Source organism: Vulpes lagopus, chromosome 1 (genome assembly GCF_018345385.1).
Source record: "Vulpes lagopus strain Blue_001 chromosome 1, ASM1834538v1, whole genome shotgun sequence".
Taxonomy (NCBI): Eukaryota; Metazoa; Chordata; class Mammalia; order Carnivora; family Canidae; genus Vulpes; species Vulpes lagopus.
The window spans coordinates 14,489,334-14,512,781 of record NC_054824.1 but is presented as its reverse complement, the minus strand read 5'-3'; the positions used below and the strand labels follow the sequence as shown (position 1 = coordinate 14,512,781).

Sequence of the window (23,448 nt, the reverse complement as noted above, 5' to 3'; positions counted from 1 at the left end):
AATGGGGACCATGTGACAGAAGAGGAAATAGGGATAGGGAGCCAAGAGAACCTGGTTCTAGGTGCACCCCTTCTTGTAACTCTTAGGGTAAACCTAGACAAATTACTTTACTTTTCTTAGCCTCACCTGTATACTGATACATTGGATTAGATTAGGTGCTCTCTAACTTGTCTTTCACCTTTAAAATAATATATGATACAATCATTATTTGATATCCTTTCTAGTGTTGAAACATGAGATTCCTATGCCTGCCTTTCTATTTCACTTATTTAAAAGAGATAAATTATTTAGAACTATAATCCAAGTCCAAGAATTTTTATTGTCCTGGTTATAAAAAGAAAGTTGTTATGTAAGTTTTATTTTACTATTATGTAAATTTTACCCCCAAGTGTCCCCTTATGGCACAAGTTTTATAGGAACTGCATGATGCCTTTTGGTCAATAAATTATTATATTCTAGAGGCTTCTGGCAGGATAATGGCAGCCATTTGAATCCGTACCTCTTCACATATCCTAGCCACAGAACAGAGTACAAATTGAATCACCCATAACCCATACTATCGGCATTACTTGGAAGCCGAGAGTATGCTAAACTTCAGTTTATAAAAAATAAAAATAAAAAGTCAAACAACAACCACTATGAACCTTTGGGTCCAGAGAGTAGGGTAAGGGCAGATGTAAGAGACTCTGAGAGAGAGACAGAGACAGAGAGGAGAGAAAGAGAAGTTTGAGAGAGAGAGAGAGAGAGAGAGAGAGAGAAAGGAGAGAGAGAGAGAAGTTTAGGACACAGGCAAAACAGACAAAATTGTCCACAGAAAGAAAAACTACACCGCAAATAAGTGCTAAAATGAGAACAAAAGTCAGTATCTGGTAGTTCATGGTACTAGCCCCAGGAAAAGGGCTCAAAATCAAGCAAAATCTAAGGTAGCAGCCTGGGACAAGTGTCATTTTCATAAGAGATGAATGTAAATTGAGAATGGGTTGGGTCCATAAAAGAGATAGCAGTGAAAAGAAAGGAGGAAAAGGGGGAAATTAAGGATCCAGAAGACAGGAAAGAAAAACAAAAGACAGGAATTCCTTCTTTCTACTGCCTCTGTACCATCATCATCATCCATGTACACAACTGTATTTCACAAAATTGACAAGACATGGTGCTCTTAAAATAATAACCCAACCTTGAAGTGTTAAGGAGTAGGGAAAAAAACCTAAATTCACTATAAAACTCCTGTAGGGGGGAAAAAACCATGAAATGGAAATACAATCATCTCAGCTGTTAGAAATTCTCATCAAATAACCATCTATGTCACAAAGGAAAGTTGTAAGACAATATACCAAACTGAAATAAGTACCTTTGACGAGCAGACATGACACACTTGAGTGCACACACTCAGAATCAGAAATTTTAAAACTAAGAAATGGACCCCAAAACCCCACCCAACAACAACAAAACGGGGGAAAAAAATGCAGGGGAAACTGACCAAATTCAAAGAAATTGAATAAATGAAGAATTAGCTACAAGTTGTGAAAAGGGTTACAGATTTGAATGAAAACTTAATGAGGGAAATTGAGGATGAGCTGGAAAACATGTAAGGAAACAAAAATTGGATACAGAAAATTAAAAGGTCAAAGTGGTTGAAAGAAGATAGAAAAGGTTAAAGATATGCAAAGTGTTTATGTAGAAGGCAAAGGAACTAGAATTGTTATAACAATTTGAAAAATGAGAATAAAGTGAGAGAGAGACTCTGTCTGCCCAACTTCAACACTTACCATATACCTAGAATAATCATAACTGTGTGGTATAAGTAGAAAAATATATTTATAGATCAATAAAACAGAATACAGAACCCATAAAGAAACCCATATAAATATGCCCAGATGATTTTTTACAAAGGAGCAAAAGCAATTCAGTGAAGGAAAGACAGACTTCTCAACAAATGGTTGCCAGAATAATTGGACATCTACAGGCAAAAATAAAATGAACTTCAACCCATGTCTCATAACTTATATAAAAATTAACTCAGGTGATTTCTCCATGAATCTCTTCTGAGAAAGAAATCTAGAGGACAAAGTGAAAGAAGAAGAAATGGCCAGTTCTCAGGGACTGCTGACATTCAGGGATGTGGCCATAGAATTCTCTCAGGAGGAGTAGGGATGCCTGAACCACACTCAACGGGAACTGTAGAGGGATGTGATGTTAGAGAACTACGGACACCTCCTCTTCTTGGTCTTGTTGTATGGAAGCCAGATCTGGTCATCTTTTTGGAACAAGAGAAGGAGCTCTGGGATGTGAAGAGAAAGGAGACCATAGACTTCCACCCAGGTATGTGAACAGAAGTGTATTTGGGGTGATCCCAGGAAGCTCAAGGAAGGTATTAAGAGAAGGGAGACGGAAGCCAAGGAAGCCAGATAGACTCTGTTAGAGTCCGATTCATTTATGAATAAAGAAATGTGACATTAGGGATGTGGCCAAGAAATTCCTCAGGAGAGTAGGATGCTGAACACACTCAACGAACGTGAGGATTGATTAAGAATACGACACTCCTTTATGATCTTTATGTATGGAAGCACAATTGGTATTTTTAGAACAAAGAATTGAGCTCAAAGGATGTGAAGAAAATGAGACATAACTTCACCTAGGTTATGTGAATAAAGTGTAATTTTGGGTGATCCAAGGAACAAGGAAGGTATTAAGAGAAGGGAGACAGAAGCCAAGGAAGCCAAGATAGACTCTGTTAGAGTCCGATTCATTTATGAATAAAGAAAATGTGTGTTGTAAAAAAAAAAAAATTAACTCAAATGAATCACAGACTTATATATAAAATAGAAATATATAAAAGACAAAATATAAATATAAAATTGTAAAACTTTTAGAAAATGACAAAAAAGAGAAAATATTTAAAATCTGGGGCTAGACAAAGACTTTTCAGACTTGGTACCAAAAATATAATGCATTAAAAAGTTTTGATAAATTGGACTTGATCAAAACTGAAAACTTTTGCTTTGTAAAAAAAATCCTGTTAAAAGGATGAAAAGACAAGCTGTGGACTAGAAGAAAACATTTCAAAACTATGCATCCCAGAAAAGGACCAGAATCTAGAATATATAAAGAATTCCCAAAACTCAATAATTCAAAAAAAAATAGGCAAAAGACTCAAAGAGACATTTCATCAAATAGATATACAGATGACAATCACATGAAAAGTTATTCAACATCATTAGCAATTAAGGGATGCAAATTAAAACCATAATTAAATATCACTACCTATTAGACTGGACTAAAATTAAAAATAGTGAAAACAACAAATGCTGACAAAGATGCAGCAAAACTGGATCACCCAAAAATTGCTGGTGGGAATGTTAAATGATACAGCTGCTCTGGAAAACAGTCTGACAGTTTAACAACAACAACAAGAACAAAAACCTTAAACATACAACTACCATATGCAATCCTGGACATTTTTCCAGACAAATGAAAATTATAGTCATATAAAAACCTATACATAAATGTCTAGAACAATACTTTTTCCCACTTTCTGGTCCTCTTTTTTTTAAAGATTTATTTACTTATTTGAGAAAGAGAAGAAGCACGAACAGGAGGGGCAGAAGGAGAGGGAGAAAGAGAGAATCTTAGGCAGATTTGGAGCTGAGCTCAGGGGCTTGATCTAAGGATGCTGAGATCATGACCTGAGCTGAAACCAAGAGTTGGACGCTTAATGGACTGAGCCTCCCAGGCAGCCCTGTGGTCCTCTTTGTTATTGTGCTCTTTCTTTTTTAAGTTATTTTTAACTCTTGTAAAATGCACATAAAATTTCCAATGTAACCCATTTTTAAGCCTACATTTCAGTGACAGTGAGCATGCTCTCACTCCTGTGCAACCATCAGCACCATCCATCTCCAGAACTCTGTCCTGCAAAACTGAAACTCTATAGCCATCAATCAATAACTCCCTATTCTCCCCCCTGCCCTTCTAGCCCCTGGAAACTACCACTCTACTTTCTGTAAGAGGAAAAACAAATGAATCCCAGGAACCCCCAAACTGGCCTATCATTGGGTATTCCCAGAACCTGGCCACCTCACAGATCTTTCTGACGCATATCTAATCACACCACTGTCTTGCTTCAAATCATTCTTTTCTTATGTCTATCTGCCTATGCATCAAATAACACCTCAATATCACCTACATACAGAAAAACTACAGGAGATGCAAGGAGAAATAGGAAACTAAGAAACCACTCTTTCAGTATAAGACAAGTAAAGTAGTTCTTTTTTAAAAGACCACAGAAGACAAAAAAAAAAAAAATCAGTTAAATTTTAGGGCTATCAATCAAACTTTTCACACAGATAATACCGAATAAACCTTCATGTATATGATTAATCATCAAAATTGATCAAATAGTAGGTCACAAAGGGAGCCTCAGGTAATTTCACAAAGTACAAATATTATAAATAACACTTTGACAATGATGAATAAAAAATAGAAATCAAAACAATTTTTGACTATAAAAAATAGAAATTCAAAACAATTTTTTATAAAGCTCTTTCACCCAAATCCCCCCACTACCAAACCATTAAACAACTCTTGGGGAAAATGGGAAAATACAAACATAAACTATAGATTTTTCTGGGGAAAAGATAGTGAAGATATTATGTCTGGACTTAGAGGATACAAAGCTTTAAACACCTAACTTAATAACAATGAGAGAATAAAAGTAAGTTCAATTCTCAATTCAAAAGCTAGAAAGAGAAAAGAAACCAAAAGAAAGCAAAATGAAAAATAACCAAAAGATATAAACTGATTATTCACAAAAAAAGCAAAAACTCCTAAACATATGAAAAAATAGTTAACCTCTTAATAAAATAAATGCAAATTAAAACAGCACTGAGATACTATTTCTTATCTGTCAGACTAGCAAAACTTCAGAATCTTGACCGTGCACTGGCAGAGTGTGGGGAAGCAGCTGCTCCCACATATTGCTGGTGGGAATGCAAGTGGATACAATTGTTCCCCTACCGAGGAGGGCAATTTGGCAATTCTTAACAAAAATTGCAATTTCCAGGGCGCCTGGGTGGCTCAGTTATTTGAGTGACTAACTCTTGATTCTGGCTCAGGTCATGATCTCAGGGTCCTTGTATTGAGCCCTGTGTGGGGCTCCTCACTCAGTGTGGAGTCTGCTTGAGAATTCTCTCTCCCTCCACCCCTCCCCGCACTCTCTCTAAAATAAATAAATCTTTAAAAAAAATTTTTTTTAACTGCAATTTCCCACTTCTAAAGAATCATTAGACCAAGCAATATACCTTGAAGTATTAAGGCTTAGGTAAAGTGGCATCATATATGGAACTTACTATGAAATGATTCAGAAAAAAATAAATAATGAGGAAAATGGAGAGGAAAAGAGAGAATCAAAATGATAAAGCAAATATAGCAAAATGTTAAGTACTGGTGAACCTAGGTTTCATATGTAGGAATAATTTCCTATCCTTGCAGCATTTCTTTATGTATAAAATCATTTCAAAACATTTTAAAACTTAAAAATCCCATATAGTACACTGATTATCTTATTTTTAGAATAATTAGAGACAAAGCTATTTTTTTTAAATTTTATTTATTTATGATAGGCACACAGTGAGAGAGAGAGAGCAGAGACATCCATGTACACAACTGTATTTCACAAAATTGACAGACATGGTGCTCTTAAAATAATAACCCAACCTTGAAGTGTTAAGGAGTAGGGAAAAAAAACTAAATTCACTATAAAACTCCTGTAGGGGGAAAAAACCATGAAATGGAAATACAATCATCTCAGCTGTTAGAAATTCTCATCAAATAACCATCTATGTCACAAAGGAAAGTTGTAAGACAATATACCAAACTGAAATAAGTACCTTTGACGAGCAGACATGACACACTTGAGTGCACACACTCAGAATCAGAAATTTTAAAACTAAGAAATGGACCCCAAAACCCCACCCAACAACAACAAAATGGGGGAAAAAAAATGCAGGGGAAACTGACCAAATTCAAAGAAATTGAATAAATGAAGAATTAGCTACAAGTTGTGAAAAGGGTTACAGATTTGAATGAAAACTTAATGAGGGAAATTGAGGATGAGCTGGAAAACATGTAAGGAAACAAAAATTGGATACAGAAAATTAAAAGGTCAAAGTGGTTGAAAGAAGATAGAAAAGGTTAAAGATATGCAAAGTGTTTATGTAGAAGGCAAAGGAACTAGAATTGTTATAACAATTTGAAAAATGAGAATAAAGTGAGAGAGAGACTCTGTCTGCCCAACTTCAACACTTACCATATACCTAGAATAATCATAACTGTGTGGTATAAGTAGAAAAATATATTTATAGATCAATAAAACAGAATACAGAACCCATAAAGAAACCCATATAAATATGCCCAGATGATTTTTTACAAAGGAGCAAAAGCAATTCAGTGAAGGAAAGACAGACTTCTCAACAAATGGTTGCCAGAATAATTGGACATCTACAGGCAAAAATAAAATGAACTTCAACCCATGTCTCATAACTTATATAAAAATTAACTCAGGTGATTTCTCCATGAATCTCTTCTGAGAAAGAAATCTAGAGGACAAAGTGAAAGAAGAAGAAATGGCCAGTTCTCAGGGACTGCTGACATTCAGGGATGTGGCCATAGAATTCTCTCAGGAGGAGTAGGGATGCCTGAACCACACTCAACGGGAACTGTAGAGGGATGTGATGTTAGAGAACTACGGACACCTCCTCTTCTTGGGTCTTGTTGTATGGAAGCCAGATCTGGTCATCTTTTTGGAACAAGAGAAGGAGCTCTGGGATGTGAAGAGAAAGGAGACCATAGACTTCCACCCAGGTATGTGAACAGAAGTGTATTTGGGGTGATCCCAGGAAGCTCAAGGAAGGTATTAAGAGAAGGGAGACGGAAGCCAAGGAAGCCAAGATAGACTCTGTTAGAGTCCGATTCATTTATGAATAAAGAAAATGTGTGTTGTAAAAAAAAAAAAATTAACTCAAATGATATATATAAATATAATATATATATATTTTATGAATAAAGAAAATGTGTGTTGTAAAAAAAAAATTAACTCAAATGATATATATAAATATAATATATATATATTTTATTTTATAAAGGTATTTTATTTTATTTTATAAAGGTATAAAGGAAGGTATTAAGAGAAGGGAGATGGAAGCCAAGGAAGCCAAGATAGACTCTGTTAGAGTCCGATTCATTTATGAATAAAGAAAATGTGTGTTGTAAAAAAAAAAATTAACTCAAATGATATATATAAATATAATATATATATATTTTATGAATAAAGAAAATGTGTGTTGTAAAAAAAAATTAACTCAAATGATATATATAAATATAATATATATATATTTTATGAATAAAGAAAATGTGTGTTGTAAAAAAAAATTAACTCAAATGATATATATAAATATAATATATATATTTTTTATTTTATATATAAAATAGAAATATATAAAAGACAAAATATAAATATAAAATTGTAAAACTTTTAGAAAATGACAAAAAAGAGAAAATATTTAAAATCTGGGGCTAGGCAAAGACTTTTCAGACTTGGTACCAAAAATATAATGCATTAAAAAGTTTTGATAAATTGGACTTGATCAAAACTGAAAACCTTTGCTTTGTAAAAAAAATCCTGTTAAAAGGATGAAAAGACAAGCTGTGGACTAGAAGAAAACATTTCAAAACTATGCATCCCAGAAAAGGACCAGAATCTAGAATATATAAAGAATTCCCAAAACTCAATAATTCAAAAAAAAATAGGCAAAAGACTCAAAGAGACATTTCATCAAATAGATATACAGATAACAATCACATGAAAAGTTGTTCAACATCATTAGCAATTAAGGGATGCAAATTAAAACCATAATTAAATATCACTACCTATTAGACTGGACTAAAATTAAAAATAGTGAAAACAACAAATGCTGACAAAGATGCAGCAAAACTGGATCACCCAAAAATTGCTGGTGGGAATGTTAAATGATACAGCTGCTCTGGAAAACAGTCTGACAGTTTAACAACAACAACAAGAACAAAAACCTTAAACATACAACTACCATATGCAATCCTGGACATTTTTCCAGACAAATGAAAATTATAGTCATATAAAAACCTATACATAAATGTCTAGAACAGTACTTTTTCCCACTTTCTGGTCCTCTTTTTTTTAAAGATTTATTTACTTATTTGAGAAAGAGAAGAAGCACGAACAGGAGGGGCAGAAGGAGAGGGAGAAAGAGAGAATCTTAGGCAGATTTGGAGCTGAGCTCAGGGGCTTGATCTAAGGATGCTGAGATCATGACCTGAGCTGAAACCAAGAGTTGGACGCTTAATGGACTGAGCCTCCCAGGCAGCCCTGTGGTCCTCTTTGTTATTGTGCTCTTTCTTTTTTAAGTTATTTTTAACTCTTGTAAAATGCACATAAAATTTCCAATGTAACCCATTTTTAAGCCTACATTTCAGTGACAGTGAGCATGCTCTCACTCCTGTGCAACCATCAGCACCATCCATCTCCAGAACTCTGTCCTGCAAAACTGAAACTCTATAGCCATCAATCAATAACTCCCTATTCTCCCCCCGCCCTTCTAGCCCCTGGAAACTACCACTCTACTTTCTGTAAGAGGAAAAACAAATGAATCCCAGGAACCCCCAAACTGGCCTATCATTGGGTATTCCCAGAACCTGGCCACCTCACAGATCTTTCTGACGCATATCTAATCACACCACTGTCTTGCTTCAAATCATTCTTTTCTTATGTCTATCTGCCTATGCATCAAATAACACCTCAATATCACCTACATACAGAAAAACTACAGGAGATGCAAGGAGAAATAGGAAACTAAGAAACCACTCTTTCAGTATAAGACAAGTAAAGTAGTTCTTTTTTAAAAGACCACAGAAGACAAAAAAAAAAAATCAGTTAAATTTTAGGGCTATCAATCAAACTTTACACACAGATAATACCGAATAAACCTTCATGTATATGATTAATCATCAAAATTGATCAAATAGTAGGTCACAAAGGGAGCCTCAGGTAATTTCACAAAGTACAAATATTATAAATAACACTTTGACAATGATGAATAAAAAATAGAAATCAAAACAATTTTTGACTATAAAAAATAGAAATTCAAAACAATTTTTTATAAAGCTCTTTCACCCAAATCCCCCCACTACCAAACCATTAAACAACTCTTGGGGAAAATGGGAAAATACAAACATAAACTATAGATTTTTCTGGGGAAAAGATAGTGAAGATATTATGTCTGGACTTAGAGGATACAAAGCTTTAAACACCTAACTTAATAACAATGAGAGAATAAAAGTAAGTTCAATTCTCAATTCAAAAGCTAGAAAGAGAAAAGAAACCAAAAGAAAGCAAAATGAAAAATAACCAAAAGATATAAACTGATTATTCACAAAAAAAGCAAAAACTCCTAAACATATGAAAAAATAGTTAACCTCTTAATAAAATAAATGCAAATTAAAACAGCACTGAGATACTATTTCTTATCTGTCAGACTAGCAAAACTTCAGAATCTTGACGGTACACTGGCAGAGTGTGGGGAAGCAGCTGCTCCCACATATTGCTGGTGGGAATGCAAGTGGATACAATTGTTCCCCTACCGAGGAGGGAAATTTGGCAATTCTTAACAAAAATTGCAATTTCCAGGGCGCCTGGGTGGCTCAGTTATTTGAGTGACTAACTCTTGATTCTGGCTCAGGTCATGATCTCAGGGTCCTTGTATTGAGCCCTGTGTGGGGCTCCTCACTCAGTGTGGAGTCTGCTTGAGAATTCTCTCTCCCTCCACCCCTCCCCGCACTCTCTCTAAAATAAATAAATCTTTAAAAAATTTTTTTTTAAACTGCAATTTCCCACTTCTAAAGAATCATTAGACCAAGCAATATACCTTGAAGTATTAAGGCTTAGGTAAAGTGGCATCATATATGGAACTTACTATGAAATGATTCAGAAAAAAATAAATAATGAGGAAAATGGAGAGGAAAAGAGAGAATCAAAATGATAAAGCAAATATAGCAAAATGTTAAGTACTGGTGAACCTAGGTTTCATATGTAGGAATAATTTCCTATCCTTGCAGCATTTCTTTATGTATAAAATCATTTCAAAACATTTTAAAACTTAAAAATCCCATATAGTACACTGATTATCTTATTTTTAGAATAATTAGAGACAAAGCTATTTTTTTTAAATTTTATTTATTTATGATAGGCACACAGTGAGAGAGAGAGAGAAGCAGAGACATAGGCAGAGGGAGAAGCAGGCTCCATGCACCGGGAGCCTGACGTGGGATTCGATCCCGGGTCTCCAGGATCGCGCCCTGGGCCAAAGGCAGGCGCCAAACCGCTGCGCCACCCAGGGATCCCGAGACAAAGCTATTAAATGAAAAATTTTTTTTTCTGAAGAAATGGAAACTTGCCCCAAAAAGCTGTAACTTAATTATATAGATATTTTTGTTTTTCATTACTGGGTGATTAATATTTTGTGCATAAAAATGTAATTTTAAGTTACCAACTAGGGATTCCAGTAGAAACGACGTTGGATTCAGATATGGGAGGACCCTAGTCTACTATCACGTGGCTATGCAGTAGTAAACCTATGTACTACTGCATGACTTGTACAAAAGACCTCTTTCATTGGGTCTTGGTTTTCCCATCTCCAGAATAGGAACAGACTATCTACATTGTGGGATTGGAATGAGGAGCAAATAAGCAATACATAGCAAAGCACTCTTAAAAATGCAAACATGTTACAGATACATATGTATTATGAAAATGTCCTTAATTAATAACTTTCACTTGGGTAAACAAGAATGGTTATCCTACCACCATCTTGTAAAAATTGTTTTTTCCATAGACTATATTATCTAGATGACATATTTTTCAGTCCCACTCAACAGGTATGTAAAAGATTAAAAAAAAACATATATGTTAGAGGATAAAGAAATCAGGCCACTGGCCAATCACCTAAATACTAGTAGGTGTATTCCTTCCAAATACTAGTATTCCTTCCAAATATTCTGATTTTCAAAGCTGAAATGAACTTTGGTACCATTGGTTCTTAGTGCTTAAGCTTTGATTCAAAGCTCAAAGATGTGTTTTAAGGGTGGAGAGATAATGGGAATCATGATGGACTGGAATACATGCAAGCCCTGTAGACGATTTCTCTAACAATTTTTGGCATCCATACTATTTTCTAGTAAAACAAAATAATGTTTTAGGAGCTATAGAATATCTGCCAGTCTTTGAAAAGGGAAGGGCACTTTTTCCTATGTATAATGCTAAGAAACTGAATGGTTTAATTCCCTATTTTATTTTTGTTTAAAGATTTTATTTATTTATTCATGAGAGACACAGAGAGAGAGAGGCAGAGACACAGGCAGACGGAGAAGCAGCCTCCAAGCAGGGAGCCCGACATGGGACTTGATCCCGGGTCTCCAGGATCATGCCCTGGGCTGAAGGCAGTGCTAAACCACTGAGCCACCAGAGCCACCCATAATTCCCTATTTTATTTAATTAGGTTAATCAAAGAAAGTTCACTGAAAATTAATTTTGGGTTAATTTTGCTGAAACCTCTGTTTTTCTTTCTTAGAAAATGTTTTGTCATTCTGAATACTCCGCACCTTAACTTATCCCTATTTCTTATTTAAAATTTAATTTTCAAAACAGACATTTATATTGGCAAACTAAAAAATAAGTCATATGAAAGATGCCCTTGTTCTCATGAGATATAAAACTAAATGCCACCCACCAAAGGTGGGCTAAAGCTGGCAGGCAAAGAGCTTGGATGACTGCCAGAAATGGATGTCAAATGACATCCATACCTCCCAGCTCCCCTTCTTGGGATTCAGTTCACAAAAGGATCTTCCCTTCCAGAACAGACTGATACCTCATCTGGTTAAAGGTCTAAGCCATCAGCTGGCACTTAATATGCATCCAATGGGAACTCTGCAATAATTCATCCTGTGATACATTCTAATATTTATTGAGTGCCTACTATTTGCAGAGTAGTATGCCTGGTGATATGAGAAATGCAGCCCCACCTTCACACTAGTGACCAGAACATAAACAGTGCACAGAACATAACTTTAATACAAGTTAGAAAACGGCATAGGCCCTGATTAGGGAGAAAAGCAATATAGTTTAGGAGTTCAAAGAAGGGAGGCACTTCTCTCTCTTAACACTGTAGTTGCTTGGGAAGGTAAACAGGAGTTTATGACTGATCAAGAGGCAATGGACGGTATGGTTGGCATATGCTAACTAATATCCATAACAACAATAGCTACCATTACCAAATACTTGCTATGTGCTAGTCACTGCTGAGATCCCACGGACATTATCTTATTAAAGGCTAGCATCTTAAAAGTATTATTAATCCCTTTACAGATGCAGCAAATGAAGCTCAAAAAACAAAAAAATTGCCCAAGGCCACATGATTGTGACATTTAAGAGGAGGGATTCAATTCTAGAGAGCCCTTGCTCCTTCCCATTCTCCAGACTCTTCTAGAGACATGGTGTATTTAGATACCGAGACAACAGTGTCCCACCCTCTACACAGTAATGGTGCCGGGTCCCCAGGCGTGCCTTCACAAAGGAGAACTTTCTCTAAACACTATGCTACAGACCCTTGGGCGATGTCCAAACATCACAGAAATGTTTTTCCACCACAATCCCACCCACAGATAGTCTTCCTTCAATACCAGTCACGAGGTTCCTTCCAGGCAGGTGCTCTGCATTCATCCGGATGTGCCAGCAACCATCCAACTCAAGGAAAAATGCCAGATGTTCCAACAATAGATGTTACAGTTATCTATTTTTATTCTGGCAACTCATTGAGGTTTTTATCTAGCTGTAAAATATAGAGAGAGACCCTCTTATGGTAAAGTCCTGTTTTCCATGAAAAACTTTCACTCTATCAGGCATGAGCAGCTTTCCTCTTGATTTGTGTCTGAACCATGAGAAAAAACATCACAGATGCAGACTGCATTGTACTGAGAACATATGCATGCTTTTAAATCACTTTTATCTTACTTTTTACTAATGTAACCCTGAAACATAAAATATGTTCTTTTTTTTCATTCACTGTTATGGGAAGAACAGATGGTAAAAGGGTTAGATTAAAGTAATACAGCATGTCCATTAAAATAACCCCCACTGCTGGGGATGCTTCCCTCAAACAGGAGTTGTGTTTACCATAAAGAACGGCTTTGGCTTAACACAAATTGGAGATTGCCAGGGGTTTTCTCAAGGATAAACAGAAGGGTAAGAGAAAAACTAACATCAAAATCAAATGCATTTTAAAACAACAATTATGCAGGTTATTTTGCTAATCAGAGAAGCTGAGTGAAAACACGTGCCTGTGATAATGTAACAGAACAGCAGTGAAATAATAGAGGCCGTTTCTAACTTGAAAAATTGTACTACCTAGAAGTCATAACTAACTGAAACTGCAAAGAGGATATCAAGTAGACATTATTTTCTACATTCCTGCACTCCTACTAGTGGTAGATAGAAATTTCTTGCTCCACTTATTTCTAAGTTACCGTCTTATTAATCAACAGCAAGAATTATTCTGTATAGACTACACATTAAGAAAGACTAAGTATAACATTAACTGGCACACAGCAGCAAAATATTTAGCACTGGAAAAGAAAATCCTTATGAATTTTTTTATGAAATCCAGTTTAATTTAAAGTTAAGCTCTAGGGCAGCCCGGGTGGCTCAGTGGTTTAAGCGACCCCTTCAGCCCAGGGCCTGATCCTGGAGACCCAGGATCAAATCCCACATCAGGCTCCCTGCATGGAGCCTGCTTCTCCTTCTGCCTGTGTCTCTGCCTCTCTCTCTCTCTCTCTCTCTCTCTCTCTCTCGGTCTCTCATAAATTATTTATTTATTTATTCTCATGAATAAATAAATAAATAAATCTTTACAAAAAACATTAAGCTCTAAAATAAACTTCCTCAAGAAAAATTAGAGAACACATTTTAAAAGAAAAAAAAAATCAGGTGAGTCACATCCCAGAGTCAAGGATGGTTTTACTAGAACTGAGCAATAAAGATTTCCATTTATACCATAAATAACTAGAAAGCAAATACAGACTCAAAATTCAGCCTCAAATTTAGCAATTTTAAATATTTTGGCCATTTCTTCCTTCATTTGGAAAATAGTATTGTCAGTTTCTCATACTCACTGTTGAAAAATATGTTCACAGGATTTTCTCTCATTATTTTTGTGATTTGCTCCACTTATAACTATAATTTATTGTAACATTGCTTTTAAATTTAATCCACATTTTAGTTATTTTTAGCTCAAAGAATATTCTGGTGAGGAATCTTTCACACCTGTGAGTTCCCTGATATATTTCATGAAGTAGAAACATGGGAAGTTTTTCAATGTGCCTCAAGGATGGTTTGGAACGTCATAGGCCTTCTCTTAATCCACCCCCCACAGTTATAGAAATGTTCCTGGGATCTGGTTCACTCATTTTTCTCACAGAAAAGTAACCATAGTTGACATCTCATTAGCTGTCAGGGTGATGTGCAGCTGGAAGGCAACCAGCACTCCGGACCTGAGGCCAGATTTCCTACAATGTAATTCTATAAGGAATCATATAGTCCTATAGGGCTCCATATGGAGAGAGCTGTTCCCAAACCACCAAGTCCACAATCCACATCCTTTTGTAAATCCAAAGGTAAAGTCCTAAAGGCTTGCAGGCATTTTCATTACACTGAAGATTTTAAACAGGTAATAAACATATTTCAAGAAGCATTTAATTAAGCCTTTTATGTCATGGCATATGCAGCTGCAAATGATCAAGAATATCCCAACTTGCATAGATAATACAGAAATAGCTCTAGCCCACTGGGTAAATCCTGGGTTTCTAGGACCAGTAATATTAGTTTTAATGGTGATGTTCTCCCAAGATAGGCTTCAGGCATGAGCCAGAACCACTTCCATTCTTTCACCAATGATCCAATTCACCCCCTGATTTTTCACATGGAAGTGGCAGATTAGATGGACATGAATTAGATGGGAATAGGTGGTGCCACCTGTTCCAACCTCTTCTTGCAGCATTGTTGGGTCTTCTACTGGTTTATTCTGGGTCTGGACAAAGGTCTGGCTTCCCAGGCTACTCTCGACAGTGTCCTAGAAGTGGGCCAACAGACTGGCAGCTAGAGTATCTGCTTTCTGCCTGCTGGAAGAGATGATCTATCAGATTTGCAATTGTATGAAAAGAAATTGAAGCTCAAAGGCCCTCTACCAAGTTAAGCAGTTTTCAGTGTGGTATCTGTAAAAGGAAAAATGGTTCTATTTTTTCTTCTGCTAAGCCAAACACATTAAAATAATGAGAAAAATTAAAATAGCACAAACTATTAAACAATATAAATCGGAACCTTGACCTTCCAGAAAATCAGGGCAATTCAATGTAGAATAATATGCTAACAGATTTCCTAACAATTGTGAAAGAAGGAAGAGTTAAACCTAGATTTCTTAAAGATATCCAAATCTAACTTTCTTAACTCTAGAAGGCTCCCATTATGGGTGGGTCAGATCCCACCATAAACTGTCAAATAAGGCATTGCTGTCTTTAACTTCACTATTTAGTTTTAACATATTTTTATTTATAGTTTTTGTTAAAATAAATTCCCCTGGATACATTTTGATGGTAGATGCAGCCATTCCCCTCTTCTCTGTTCAGCTGGGGAGCAGAATTGCAAATTCCAGCTATCATTTCCATTAAGCCTAAAGCAAAGGCTTTCCACTTGATTTAGCAGCACTGTTTTACTTGCTGCCTTTTTTTTTTTAAAGAATTTATTTATTTACTTGACAGAGAGAGCACAATCATGGGGAGAGGGAAAGGGAGAAGCAGACTTCCCGCTGATCAGGGAGCCTGACTCAGGGCTCCAATCCCAAGACCCTGGAATCATGACCTGAGTTTAAGGTAGACACTTAACTGACTGAGCCACCCGGGCATGCCATTTTTCTTTCTTTCTTTTTTTTTTTTTTTTGACACTAACTCTTCCCTAGATTCACACCATCTTATGTTTTGACGCAGATGTGTAACATGAATTATGCCTTATAACCAGGAATCTGTGGGGATGAGAGGTAGTCTGCAGTTGTACTTTTGTGAGTAGGTGGGGATTTGAAAGCTCTGCAGACAAGTGGACTCTAGCTAGAGTGGAGAGCTGTTGTAGGGGCTGCTGGAGCAGATGGGGGTAAAGCAGGCAGGGGCAGACATGTAACCTGGATCACATTTGGAGATTGGATCTCATACTATAACCAACAAGGAGCCTCTGTAGAGTTTTTAAAAAGATTTTTTTATTTATTTGAGAGAGAACTCATGTGCAAGAGAGAGTGCAAGCAGTGGGGAGGGACAGAGGAAGCCGAAGAAGCAGACTGCCTGCTGAACAGGGAGCCTGATGTGGGGCTCCACCCAGGGACTCCAGGTCATGATCTGAGCTGAAGGCAGATACTTAACCAACTAAGTCACCCAGGTGCCTATGTAGGTTTTTGAGGAAAGCCAGGGGCAGAGGGTAATGAGGCAAGTATATGCCGAAAAGGATTTACTCTGGCAGGAATGATCAGAGACTGAAAAAATAATGACACACATGAAGTAGTCTAAATGTGATGTCCTATTCCAGAGAGGCTGGAACCAGAAAAAGACAGTAGGAATACAGTAGAAGAAGAGCCAAGGATCAAGAAATATCATGAAACATGACCCTCACAAGGCCCCTTATGTTCAGAAGACCAAAAACCAAACCAAACCAGCAAACAAACAAAAAAACCAGTGTTTTAAGAGAATTTACCCTTTCTTATAGAAGAAATCTATCCCACATAGAGCATAATATTACTAAAGGTATAATACAAAAAGTGCATATGAATTATTAAAAGAAGAATAAGAGAGTGATCTGGAAAGTATCTACTGATCATGGGAGGTGAGCCCTTGAACTAGGGATGAATCTGGAAACAAAGACAGGTCTCTGAGATGGAAGACATGTCAAATGGCATTTCATGCACAGACTCTCAGATGTCAGTGCAATTATTTTGTATTCAAAATACGTATTCAACACACACACGCACACACACACACACATCAGTTGTCACATCTCTCCATTGTTGCATCAAAGATGAGGTGGGGACATGGAGAATAGAAAGCCCACTTGATAGGTGGCTGGTTCTCCGTCCCTAGAGTGAGAGCCAGAAGAATGCTTATTCAAAGTTTTACTCTTGCAATTCATCTAATTTACTCTTCCACATCTAAATCCTCCTCAGCACCTAGATATCTGATCTGTGCTGCAGGATTTTGCACCTATGAAACCATCCCCAGGCTGTTTTGCATGTGTATCTTCTGCCTTTTTACATAGGTTATAAATTCCTTAGTACCAGAATGTTTACCCTCCTTGGAGTTTTTATATCTCTATGGGCAACCAACAAAGTATTCTCACACTTTTTAATGTAATCATCCATTCATTCATTCCATTAACATTTAGTGATTAAATATGTGGAAGATATCATACTAGATGTTGGGGTGAGGTTGATGCAGAGATAGACGTGGTTACTACTTTCAAGGAGATTATAATCCAAGAGAGGAGACACAACATATATAGAAGGTAGATGATTCTAAATAGAGAACCAAAGGAGAAATGTAATCCAGTTAGATTTCATGAAAGATGTAGCATTCAATCTAGGCCTTGGAAGATAGGTAGAATTTTGAAAAACAGGGCCAATGCAGGCAGAAATAAATGGACATGCACAAGTATGGAGGCAGGGAAGGACAAGGGATTCAACAAATAGTGAGCAGAGTGATCTGGCTGCATCACGGGGCTCTGGTAATTTAGGACCCAATTATGGGTGACCTTGAGTCACAGCCAGAACCATGGCAGGTCTCCAAGCACTGACATGATTGATGGTCTCTTCAGGTCAATCTGGAGAAGCAGGGAAGACTGTAAAGGAAAATGTCCCAAAGTAGGAGGGAAAATGAAGATACCATTGTAATCTTCTAGAGTGAGAGAACTTCTAGGACACAGGTAATGGGAGAAGGGTAAATGGGTGAGAAGCTAAAAGAGCACAGTTGGGAGATCAAGCATGGGTCCGGTCCTTGAGGGAGCAGCCATGAGCTCAAGATCTTTATTGACTGGCATCCCATGGCCCCACTGCTGACCTTGCAAACAGGGATAAGTTTGCACCTGCTGATAACTCCCCATGACACATAAGGTCTCTAGGCCTCAAAGCCATTAGTTCTCTCACTGTCCATTGCTGGAAGGGCTGACCACCCCCACCCACTGCACATGCTACCACAGCTACCACCACATGCTTTTATCACATATATGCTACACTGCATTTAAATTATCTTTTTACATTTTTAATAATATTTTTTAAATTTTCCATGTAAAATTCTTTACTTAAATTCAGTGTAGTTAACATAGACTGTATTATTAATTTCAGGAGTAGAATTTAGTGATTTATCAGTTGTGTATAACACCCAGTGCTCATTCCATCACTTGCCCTCCTTAATGCCCATCACCCAGTTACCCCATACTCCCACCCACCTCCCTCTAGAAACTCTGTTTGTTTGCTAGAGTTCAGCATCTCTTATGGTTTATCGCCCTATTTCATCTTATTTTATTTTTCCTTCTCTTCCCCTGTATTCATCTGTTTTGCTTCTTAAAAAAAAATATATATATATATATATCTTGTTATATTTTTATCTCCCCCAGTGAATCTGAAGCCCTCTGGGGCAAAGACTATATCCCCAGAACTTAATGTATCTCATCACTGCCTTGTTTCTTTCTCTACCTACCCTATCACCTTCATGGGCTCAGCCATCCATTAATCTTGGACACCACTGTGCTCCTGCCTCAACCATGTGCCAAGAGAATAAAAAGGCAGAAGCTATGGCTTTGAGGTCCCACAACTGACCACACCTTACAATTCCTCTTAGAGAGAGGAATTGTCTCCCCAACAAGACCATGCATATGACTCCTTAAAGACCCACCTTGAGTATTTTAGTGTACCTAATAGTTATTTAACTAAATATAAGAGTTAGTAAAAACCAAAGAATAAATCCATAACAGAGGTCTCATCTTACTGAGCAGAATTTCTTTTAAAATAATACTCAGAGTTTCATTTATGAAGGTGGCTTTAAAAGATCATAAAGGACTACTCTATTAATCTCCTGGTATTTCTGTAGGAGAGGGAGACTAATCTCAAGTTTTTGGTGAGTTTTTTTTTTAAGATTTTAAAAATTTATTTATTCATGAGAGACAACAGAGAGAGGCAGAGACACAGGCAGAGGGAGAAGCAGGCTCCCTGCAGGGAGCCCGATGTGGAACTCCATCCTGGGACTCCAGGATCACGCCCTGAGCCAAAGACAGATGCTCAACGGGTGGGCCACCCAGGTGTCCCTAATCTCAAATTTATACATGGCTAGAAAATATAAAAAAGCCTATACAGTATAAAAATTTCTGAAAAGATCACATTTATTTGAAAGATGCATTAAAAACTTTTCCTGTGGTTAATGGTCAAGGATTACACATTTTCATGCTACATATAAAGCATGAAACGAGGGGATGTCTGTCCTGGAAGTCATAGAAGTACTATACTTGAGAAATCCTTGGTCCTTCTTTTCTCTGGAACTTGAAAAGTTAGGCTCTTAGCATAGCAGTCACTGGTGTATTTTTGAAGCCTCAAAGAACCTTTGCAGAAACAGAGTTTTACCTTCACCGAAACAAAGCCAGATTGCTGGCAGTGAAAATTAAGAGGGTTCTGTGGGGTTATTTAAGGTAACAGATGTGGAGTAAAACCTGCAAGTCTTAACAGTGTATCTGTAGCAAGTGATTAAGTACTTTCAGATTTCCGAAGCACACATAGTCTTATGCATGCGCTGTTATTACAGAATTATATAGTGTATTGGTTATTACTGACTAGGGAAAAAGCAAGAGGAGGGCAGGATGATGCAATAAAACAAGAGGGCATGCACTGTCTATAATAAACATAACAGCCAGAAACATGTCATAATGAGAAGTTTAAAAGGAAACTGGAATCTGGAGGTGGAATGAGGGGAGGGGTATGGAATAGGAAGGCAATTTATTCCTAATTGACAGGATTAAAACATGGTGAGATAACGTCCAATTACCATTAGAGTAGCCATGAATCATTCCACAAAAGCAGGTGAAAAATATTGTAGCAATCGCTAATAGATAAGGTCTGAAACATAAATTCTACAAGCTCCACATTTCTAACTCAACTGAACTCTAAGAACAAGTTGCTATTTTCATGACTACAAGCCCAATTATGATAAAAGACATCTGTCATAATGTATCCCCAGGCCTTAATAGTCTTGCCGTTATACAGAAAAGCACAGTAGCCCTGTCCAGAGTCTTTGGAAATCAACTATAATAGTGCCTATGACAATTTTTCCAAAACCATTCAAAAACAATTCTGTTTTGACCTTTCTTGTCCTGACTAATACATAGAGGGACAAAGGTGATCGAGTCATTCATTAAGTGACTATAATACAATCAAGTCTAAAAATCATTCCTAAGAGCATCTCATATGAAAAGGGGACCTGAAGGTTCATCTATTACTGCAAACTGGGTGTGACAGCAAATTACAATTTGTGCATGTCTCTCTCACATGTTCAAAGAAGGGTGCCTAAATAATTCCAAAAAGCAGTGTTACTATTTGCCGTTCATCAGACACCTTTGAGAAATTTCTAGATAAACCCAACATAAAATAGAGCAAAGAGCTCAATAAATAACATTGGTAGAATCATTAAATCCCATTTACATAACTAATAAGAGGAGCAAGACAGTAGTGAGCTTGCTTTGCTCTGGAAACTGCCTCTTGAAAATTCAAATGAGAATTTGCATTCTAAACATTTGGAAACATGAAAATAACAGAAAAGATTTTCTTTTTGCTTTTGAGAAAAGGGGCAGAGGTATTACAATTAAATGCAGAAGGTTGCTCACTTAGGAACTAAAATGAGTTTATTATAGATCTATTAACCTACAAAGGAAAATTCAGTACAAGTTTGTCATTACAAAAAAATAAGCTTTAAATATAATTTCAAAATAAATCCTTACTGATCAAAATATCTCTATAGGGAAATAGAGGTGCAAGCAGCCAAGGATTTGAAGAATTTCATCCATTCTTCCTGGATAAGGCCTCTTCCTTCCCTAGACAGCTTTAGTTCAGACCTTCACAGATGCACTACTATTCAAATGAGGACTCTCTCTTGCTTCAACCACCTCACTGCTCTCATTTTCTGTTTAGAAACCTTTACTGGTTCTCCACAAAACAAACTCTGAATTCCTCGGCCTGGCAGATATTTGACACCAATTGATTATTTGCAACGTATCACCCCTAGTCCCCATCCACAGGGATAAAATCTCCCCCACTTCACTCCAGGCCCAATCACAACACATCTCTGCATTTCTTCATAATCTTGGTCTTCCTGAAGTGTCCTCTCCTTTGCCTTATTCCTCTCTGGTTGAATCCTACTCTCAAAGCCAGCTCAGGCATAATGCATTCGCCAGCCATCCAGGCTACAGTCCCTGCAGCTGACACCAAAGCCTGTTGTATACACCACCTCTTTCCTATATACTAATGATTCTAATGTGTAAATTATCATTTCAGCTGTACTTTAAAATTTTAGGACATTTCTTATACCACTTCTTTCTATTCTAGTACCTTTCCCAATTCCTACCCTCACTCACCATGATGGCCAGCAAAGCATCTTTCCAATGCAGGTGCTCAGCTAGCCTCCACTCAGTCAAAGACATGAAAGTTAAAGATTAGTATCCCTTCATAATATAAGGACAATTTGAAACAAATAGACTTTTGAGTAGCTAATTTTTTTTTCTTTAACATTTCTGAGGATTTGGAATCCAAGATTCCAAACGGCCGTGGAATCCAATCTTCCAAACTTGCTACCAAGTTGCTTTCTTCCAGAAGATACAGTGATGAGCTTGCCCTGGATTTCATGCTTTACCAACGGTCCCCCCAGAGGACCTTTCGCTCATTCCATGACAATTCACTACAAATGGCTATTTCCTCATCTGTCTGTGGTAGTGGCTCCTTGAATGCAAAGGCAGTGTGTTCCATTTCTGATATCTACATATTTGTAGCCCATATAGTAGGAACTTAGTCAATGATCAACCTAGCACCGTGACTGTCTAAAGTAAACACAATTAAAGAATAACCTTTCCTAGGCACATAAATGTTAAGTAAACTTAATTCATGACTGTGTGAATTCAAATGAGACATATGGCCAAAATTCTAAGGATTACATATATGTGGGTATTAACCACAAAAATGAACACACAAACATCAAGAGAAATCCTATATGGACATGTGTGTGTCCATGTACATGATTTTTATACATCCTAGAATATTTCTAGAAGAAAGCATAACTTTAGAGAAGAAAAAGAAGGGAATTAAGGTGGATTTTTTCTACTTTCTGCTCTTCTGCATTATTATTTTTTTCTGGTGCAAAAGGCGTTTTTATCATAGCACTGGGATCCACCGGCAAAAGGGCTGCACTGGATTTGTGGGGAGCAATTAATTATATACTTTAGTGTTGAGGGAGGTAAAGAAAAAGAGAAGTTTCCCAAAGGACTTTCATATGCTAAAGAAGATGCAAGGGATCCTGGAGGCCTTACTATTGTCAAGCTAACGTTGTTTTTCCCTCTAGCAAACAATTGGGAGTTAACATTAAATTAACATTAAGACAGTTGGCAGTTTCCTAGAGGAATGTCTACCCTGCCTGCCTCAAGTCTTTGTCAATGGGGAGCAATTTTGAGGAAATTTAATTGTATCTACATTTCTTTCTGGCCTTAGTTTTCCACTTCATTCCCCTCCCCATTACTCTTTAAGGTTTAGACTCAAGTCTTCAAGGTTTTTGAGGGTGGAAGGTCTTAACTTCTTTTTAAGATTTTATTTATTTATTCATGAGAGACACAGAGAAAGAGGCCCCCTGCCCCCACTCATGCTCTCTCTCTCTCTCACACACACACTCACTTTCTCTCAAATAAATAAATAAAATATTTAAGAAAAATAAAATAAACTAGGGAACATGTTTAACTTTCAAATAACTCCTTGTCCTTGGTATATGACCACATGCACAAAACACAGTCTAATGGCACTTACAACATTTATTTTAAAATGTCTAGGGGTACTGGGTGGCTCAGTCAGTTAAATGTCCAACTTCTGATTTCAGTTCGGGTCATGATCTCAGGATCATGAGCTTGAGTCCCACATTGGGCTCTGTGCGGGGTGTGGAGCCTGCTTAGGATTATCTTTCTCTCTCTCTACCCTCCCCCTACTCATGGCTGCTTGTGCTGGAATACTCTCTCAAATATATAAATAGATGCATCTTTTAAAAAATGAG

At 36.9% G+C, this 23,448-nt stretch overlaps 1 protein-coding gene and 1 pseudogene across 7 annotated transcripts in view; one reads left to right on the top strand and one right to left on the bottom strand.

Annotated features, from left to right (window-relative positions):
* The window catches only part of SIM1 (SIM bHLH transcription factor 1), a 77,735-nt gene that overhangs the window by 10,844 nt on the left and 43,443 nt on the right, over positions 1-23,448 (bottom strand). The window lies entirely within an intron of this gene.
* Positions 1,928-2,327, top strand: LOC121497000 (annotated as a pseudogene).